General features: G+C 39.8%; 1 pseudogene across 1 annotated transcript; it reads left to right on the top strand.

The window, feature by feature from the left end:
- The first annotated feature begins 5,456 nt into the window (after window positions 1–5,456).
- On the top strand, window positions 5,457–6,312 carry LOC309621442 (thioredoxin, mitochondrial pseudogene; annotated as a pseudogene). The gene is made up of 2 exons: window positions 5,457–5,468; window positions 5,753–6,312. The product of its transcript is annotated as a thioredoxin, mitochondrial pseudogene (transcript).
- The last annotated feature ends 1,093 nt before the right edge of the window (window positions 6,313–7,405 follow it).

Here is a 7,405-nt window from a genome sequence, read left to right as displayed (position 1 = left end):
GTTTGTTTATGTTATATCCAACTAAATGGAATAATTCCTAATTATTTCTTAATGTCAATAAATGAGTAAAAGAGCCCAGTGGTTCAGTTAGGAACATACATATCTTCAAAGAGGAAAACAGACTCTACCTCATAGATGGTTAGAACAGCATGTCTGTACAAAGAGGGAAGGGATTGCTGGCTGCCCTCTTTAAAGACAACCTGCCTTTTGTTCTTTTAAAACACCAATGTGCCATCAATAGTTGTAAGTGCTTTATAAATATTGATTAATTTAATCTTTCTGAATACACTGTGGTAATTATTATTATCATGAATCAAGAATATATACATATACAATAAAATGGAAATAATGTTTAATTATATTTATCAGCTACTTTTCCAGCTTCTTCCCTTTTGGAATTGATTTTCTATATAACCCCAGGACCATCAAAACATCAGTATTGGCTATTAGAGAGAAAGAGAGGGAACAATAGGCATTTTTTTCTCGTAGGCTTAATAGCAAAGAGTAATGAAAGGGAAAATACATGGAGTCACTGGCTTTTGAGAGTTTATCTAAAACACACCACCAGATTTTATTTATGTCACAATGTTGACAATTAGACTTTGGATTTATTTTGTTTTCGTCTAACTGAGCCTTTTTAAGTCATTTCAGGTCAAGTCAGAGAGAGTATAACATCATTCCAACATCACAGCTATATGATGTGGCTGTGTGTATGAGGATGTGTGTGCATGCGTGTGTGTGTGTAAATGTGCTTTCAGCCTCTGGTGCTATAGCCTCTGGAAGCAGTAATAATACATAGTCAAAGGTAATCTAGAAATGTTTTATGTTTCCACAACTTCTTATATTGAAAAAAAAGGAATTTTTGAATTTTGTAGTGTATTGTAGACTAATTCACATAGTGTCGGGATTGATGGACAATACCCCAACATGCACACATACATACATACACACACACATGCAAACACACACATACCTGCTGGGTTATTTCCTAGGAAGGGTAATTAAACATATTTTCTCATATTTAAAACATACTAGACCTATATTGAAGTCAGCAAAGAAAATGTGTGCAAACTGATATACAAAGTTTTACCAACTATCCACCAGAGATTTATTAGAATTTTGGACACCTAAATTTAATGCATAACATGTATTTGGAGAATAACCACAATGGTTTGGAAGAAGATTCAAAAAAATAAACTTAATAGAAATGATTTCTTTTAGCCTCAAGAATATAGGGCTTTGAAGTTTAATAATAGTTTTATATTGTAAAAACCCAAGTGTTTTTTGAAACATAATAGCAATAGATATTAATTGTCATAGGCACTTCAAAAACTTCTTTGTCCACATGCTGTCTATTGTTCTTTTTGTATCATCCAATGTAGTTCAGTTTATTAAGTAACATTTTTTTAATTGTATAGAATAAAAATTTCTTAGATTCAGACAACTCTCATCATAAAAACCTGACGATAACACCCAAAGTGGGTTAGTCTTTGACTGCAAAGAAGGTCCTACGTATATTTAAATTTGAGGAACTATCTTCTTTACTAAGTAAATCAATTTAATAATACAATATGCTACAGTGGTAATCAGGACCTTCTCCTGCCCAGGGAAATGGATTTGCCTTTGTGATGGTTAATTTTATGTGTCAACTTGTCTAGGCTACGATACCCGTATGTTTGATCAAACACCAGCCTAGATTTTGCTGTGAAAGCATTTTTAAAAACATGATTAACGAGTCAGCTCTACCCACCACCAGAGCCTCCCATCAAGCCTCTTAGATAACCTCAACCACCAGAGGGCAGACAGCAGAAGCAAGAAAAACTACAATCCTGCAGCCTGTGGACCAAAAACCACAGTTACAGAAAGATAGAGAAGATGAAAAGGCAGAGGGCTATGTACCAGATGAAGGAACAAGAAAAAAACCCAGAAAAACAACTAAATGAAGTGGAGATAGGCAACCTTCCAGAAAAAGAATTCAGAATAATGAGAGTGAAGATGATCCAGGACCTCGGAATAAGAATGGAGGCAAAGATTGAGAAGATGCAAGAAATGATTAACAAAGACCTAGAAGAATTAAAGAACAAACAAACAGAGATGACCAATACAATAACTGAAATGAAAACTACACTAGAAGGAATCAATAGCAGAATAACTGAGGCAGAAGAACGGATAAGTGACCTGGAAGACAGAAAGGTGGAATTCACTGCTGCGGAACAGACTAAAGAAAAAAGAATGAAAAGAAATGAAGACAGCCTAAGAGACCTCTGGGACAACATTAAACGCAACAACATTCACATTATAGGGGTCCCAGAAGGAGAAGAGAGAGAGAAAGGACCAGAGAAAATATTTGAAGAGATTATAGTCGAAAACTTCCCTAACATGGGAAAGGAAATAGCCACCCAAGTCCAGGAAGCGCAGAGAGTCCCATACAGGATAAACCCAAGGAGAAACACGCCGAGACACATAGTAATCAAAGTGGCAAAAATTAAAGACAAAGAAAAATTATTGAAAGCAGCAAGGGAAAAACGACAAATAACATACAAGGGAACTCCCATAAGGTTAACAGCTGATTTCTCAGCAGAAATTTTGCAAGCCAGAAGGGAGTGGCATGATATACTTAAAGTGATGAAAGGGAAGAACCTACAACCAAGATTATTCTACCCGGCAAGGATCTCATTTAGATTTGATGGAGAAATCAAAAGCTTTACACACAAGCAAAAGCTAAGAGAATTCAGCACCACCAAACCAGCTCTACAACAAATGCTAAAGGAACTTCTCTAAGTGGGAAACACAAGAGAAGAAAAGGACCTACAAAAACAAACCCAAAACAATTAAGAAAATGGTCATAGGAACATCCATATCGATAATTACCTTAAACGTGAATGGATTAAATGCCCCAACCAAAAGACATAGACTGGCTGAATGGATACAAAAACAAGACCCATATATATGCTGTCTACAAGAGACCCACTTTAGACCTAGGGACACATACAGACTGAAAGTGAGGGGATGGAAAAAGATATTCCATGCAAATGGAAATCAAAAGAAAGCTGGAGTAGCTATACTCATATCAGATAAAATGGACTTTAAAATAAAGAATGTTACAAGAGACAAGGAAGGACACTGCATAATGATCAAGGGATCAATCCAAGAAGAAGATATAACAATTATAAATATATATGCACCCAACATAGGAGCACCTCAATACATAAGGCAACTGCTAACAGCTATAAAAGAGGAAATTGACAGTAACACAATCATAGTGGGGGACTTTAACACCTCACTGACACCAATGGACAAATCATCCAAAATGAAAATAAATAAGGAAACAGAAGCTTTAAATGACACAATAGACCAGATAGATTTAATTGATATATATAGGACATTCCATCCAAAAACAGCAGATTACACGTTCTTCTCAAGTGCGCACGGAACATTCTCCAGGATAGATCACAATTTGGGTCACAAATCAAGCCTCAGTAAATTTAAAAAAATTGAAATCATATCAAGCATCTTTTCTGACCACAACGCTATGAGATTAGAAATGAATTACAGGGAAAAAAACGTAAAAAAGACAAACACATGGAGGCTAAACAATACGTTACTAAATAACCAAGAGATCACTGAAGAAATCAAAGAGGAAATAAAAAAATACCTAGAGACAAATGACAATAAAAACACGACGACCCAAAGCCTATGGGATGCAGCGAAAGCAGTTCTAAGAGGGAAGTTTATAGCTATGCAAGCCTACCTAAAGAAACAAGAAAAATCTCAAGTAAACAATCTAAGCTTACACCTAAAGAAACTAGAGAAAGAAGAACAAACAAAACCCAAAGTTAGCAGAAGGAAAGAAATCATAAAGATCAGAGCAGAAATAAATGAAATAGAAACAAAGAAAACAATAGCAAAGATCAATAAAACTAAAAGCTGGTTCTTTGAGAAGATAAACAAAATTGATAAGCCATTAGCCAGACTCATCCAGAAAAAGAGGGAGAGGACTCAAATCAATAAAATCAGAAATGAAAAAGGAGAAGTTACAACAGACACCGCAGAAATACAAAGCATCCTAAGAGACTACTACAAGCAACTTTATGCCAATAAAATGGACAACTTGGAAGAAATGGACAAATTTTTAGAAAGGTATAACCTTCCAAGACTGAACCAGGAAGAAACAGAAAATATGAACAGACCAATCACAAGTAATGAAATTGAAACTGCGATTAAAAATCGTCCAACAAACAAAAGTCCAGGACCAGATGGCTTCACAGGTGAATTCTATCAAACATTTAGAGAAGAGCTAACACCCATCCTTCTCAAACTCTTCCAAAAAATTGCAGAGGAAGGAACACTCCCAAACTCGTTCTATGAGGCCACCATCACCCTGATACCAAAACCAGACAAAGACACTACAAAAAAAGAAAATTACAGACCAATATCACTGATGAATATAGATGCAAAAATCCTCAACAAAATACTAGCAAACAGAATCCAACAACACATTAAAAGGATCATACACCATGATCAAGTGGGATTTATCCCAGGGATGCAAGGATTCTTTAATATACGCAAATCAATCAATGTGATACACCATATTAACAAATTGAAGAATAAAAACCATATGATCATCTCAATAGATGCAGAAAAAGCTTTTGACAAAATTCAACACCCATTTATGATAAAAACTCTCCAGAAAGTGGGCATAGAGGGAACCTACCTCAACATAATAAAGGCCATATATGACAAACCCACAGCAAACATCATTCTCAATGGTGAAAAACTGAAAGCATTTCCTCTAAGATCAGGAATGAGACAAGGATGTCCACTCTCACCACTATTATTCAACATAGTTCTGAAAGTCCTAGCCACGGCAATCAGAGAAGAAAAAGAAATAAAAGGAATACAAATTGGAAAAGAAGAAGTAAAACCGTCACTGTTTGCGGAAGACATGATGCTATACATAGAGAATCCTAAAACTGCCACCAGAAAACTGCTAGAGCTAATTAATGAATATGGTAACGTTGCAGGATACAAAATGAATGCACAGAAATCTCTTGCATTCCTATACACTAATGATGAAAAATCTGAAAGAGAAATTATGGAAACACTCCCATTTACCATTGCAACAAAAAGAATAAAATACCTAGGAATAAACCAAAAAAAAAAAAACTGGTAAATGAAAACAACATTTAAAATTGTGTTGTCATTAGAGTATACACAAAGTAATTGAAGCTGTAGGTATAGAAGTGGTTGCCTTGAGAAGACATGTATAATAAGGAAAGGAAGAAAGGAAGGAAGGAAAGAAGGAAGGAAGGAGGGGAAGAAGGAAAGCAAGAAGGAAGGAAGAGAAGGAAGGGAAGGAAAGAAGAGGTCTTCAAAAATAGGGAGATTTAAGTGGCATTTAAGTAAACCTGCCAAAGGGAGCAGTGGCAATCAAGGGACCTGAGTATTAATTAGGAATGACTGATCACGTGAGTCCCATGAGGGTAGGGATCACATCTGCTTCTCATTTCTGGAGCAGAGCACCTAGCACAGTACCTGGCCAGTAGATGCTCCATTCGCAATTGTCCAGTGTTGTCCATGGGGCAGGAAAGCTACAAATACCATTGGCTGCGGCAACTGGGTGACTGGGGATGTGTGCAAGCTGGATGGCAGGCAGTGAGTAAAGAAATGAATAGGGAACAGAAGTGCCCTTGACCGGTGGGGAGGGCCGCGCTGTGCACCCCTCTGCTCTCGCTGCAGGGAGATGGCTTAGCGACTTCTCCTGGGGAGGTTCCTGGCCTCCATAATCTGCAGGAAGCCCTCTCAGAGTCAGTGGGCGCCCCTTGCCTCCAGGGCCCTGCAGACCCCACAGCGCAGTCCTAATAACCTGACAGTAACACCCAGCCAAGCCCAGTCAATATACACCACCAGAGTCTGTACAATGACCTTTAACATCCAGGATGGACCAGACTTTCAAGACTGAGTTGTCAACAGTGAGACACCAGTGGTTGTGGATTTCCATGCACAGTGATGTGGTCGCTGCAAGATCCTGGGGCCAAGGTTAGAGAAGGTGGTGGCCAAGCAGCATGGAAAGGTGGTGATGGCCAAGGCGGATATTGATGACCACACAGACCTCGCCATAGAGTATGAGGTATCAGCTGTGCCCACCGTGCTGGCCATCAAGAATGGGGATGTGGTGGACAAGTTTGTGGGCATCAAGGATGAGGACCAGCTGGAGGCCTTCCTGAAGAAGCTGATTGTCTGACAAGCAGGGAAGCGTCCTGACTGCCCCTGCCCACCTGGGCCCCGTGGTCCCAGGGGACCCAGATGGAACTCATAGCCCTTCTGTGCCGGCCCTTCCTACCTCCTCCCTCTGCCTGGCCCCTGTGGGTCCGTGCTTTGGAGACCAGGCCTCCAAACACAGGAGCCTCAAGTGCTCCCAACCTGGTTGACCGCCAGGGTGGCCGCCCAAGGAGCGGTGCCGCCACCGAGCTGGGACAGCCATCTCCTCACCCACTCTCTGCTCCTTCTAGGGCTTGTTGCCGTGCTCCCAGGATGCTGGGACAGAGTCCCGGGGCCAGCCTGCAGTAACAGCTTGGTCTCCCTGCTCCCTTCTGATCTGAACCCCGGTGCCTGGCTCATCTGCCTCCTGCTGCATTTTTCTTTCCTGCTGCTGTTTTGTAAAAAAAAAAAAAAAAAAAAAAAAAAAAAAAAAAAAAACAGAAGAAGCAAAAAAGAAACCCAGGGCTTCCCTGGTGGCGCAGTGGTTGAGAATCTGCCTGCTAATGCAGGGGACACGGGTTTGAGCCCTGGTCTGGGAAGATCCCACATGCCGCGGAGCAACTGGGCCCGTGAGCCACAATTACTGAGCCTGCGCGTCTGGAGCCTGTGCTCCGCAACAAGAGAGGCCGCGATAGTGAGAGGCCCGCGCACCGCGATGAAGAGTGGCCCCCGCTTGCCACAACTAGAGAAAGCCCTCGCACAGAAACGAAGACCCAACACAGCCATAAATTAATTAATTAATTAATTACCAAAAAAAACAACCCATAGAATACAGTACCAACAGCGGACCGTAATACAATCCACGGTCGTTGGTGATAACGATGTGTCAATGTAGGTCCATTTATTGTAACAAATGTACCACTCTGGTGTGGGATGTTGATGATGGGGAAGGCTGTGCATGTGTGAGGGCAGGGGGAGTATATGAGAAGTCGCTGTACTTTCTACTCATTTTGCTAATGTTTTGTTATTTGTAATTTCTTCTAAAAAAAAGAGGATATTAAAAAAAAAAAAGAAATGAGTTATCAAGCCATGAAAAGACACGAAGGAACCTTAAGTGCATATTGCTAAATAAAAGAAGCCAATCTGAAAAGGCTGCATACTGAATGACTCCAACTATATGACATTCTGGGAAAGAAAGTAAAAA

This window comes from Balaenoptera borealis (assembly GCF_965194805.1).
Source record: "Balaenoptera borealis genome assembly, contig: HAP1_SCAFFOLD_440, whole genome shotgun sequence".
NCBI classification, from domain to species: Eukaryota; Metazoa; Chordata; class Mammalia; order Artiodactyla; family Balaenopteridae; genus Balaenoptera; species Balaenoptera borealis.
This window is presented reverse-complemented; position numbering and strand designations above follow the sequence as displayed.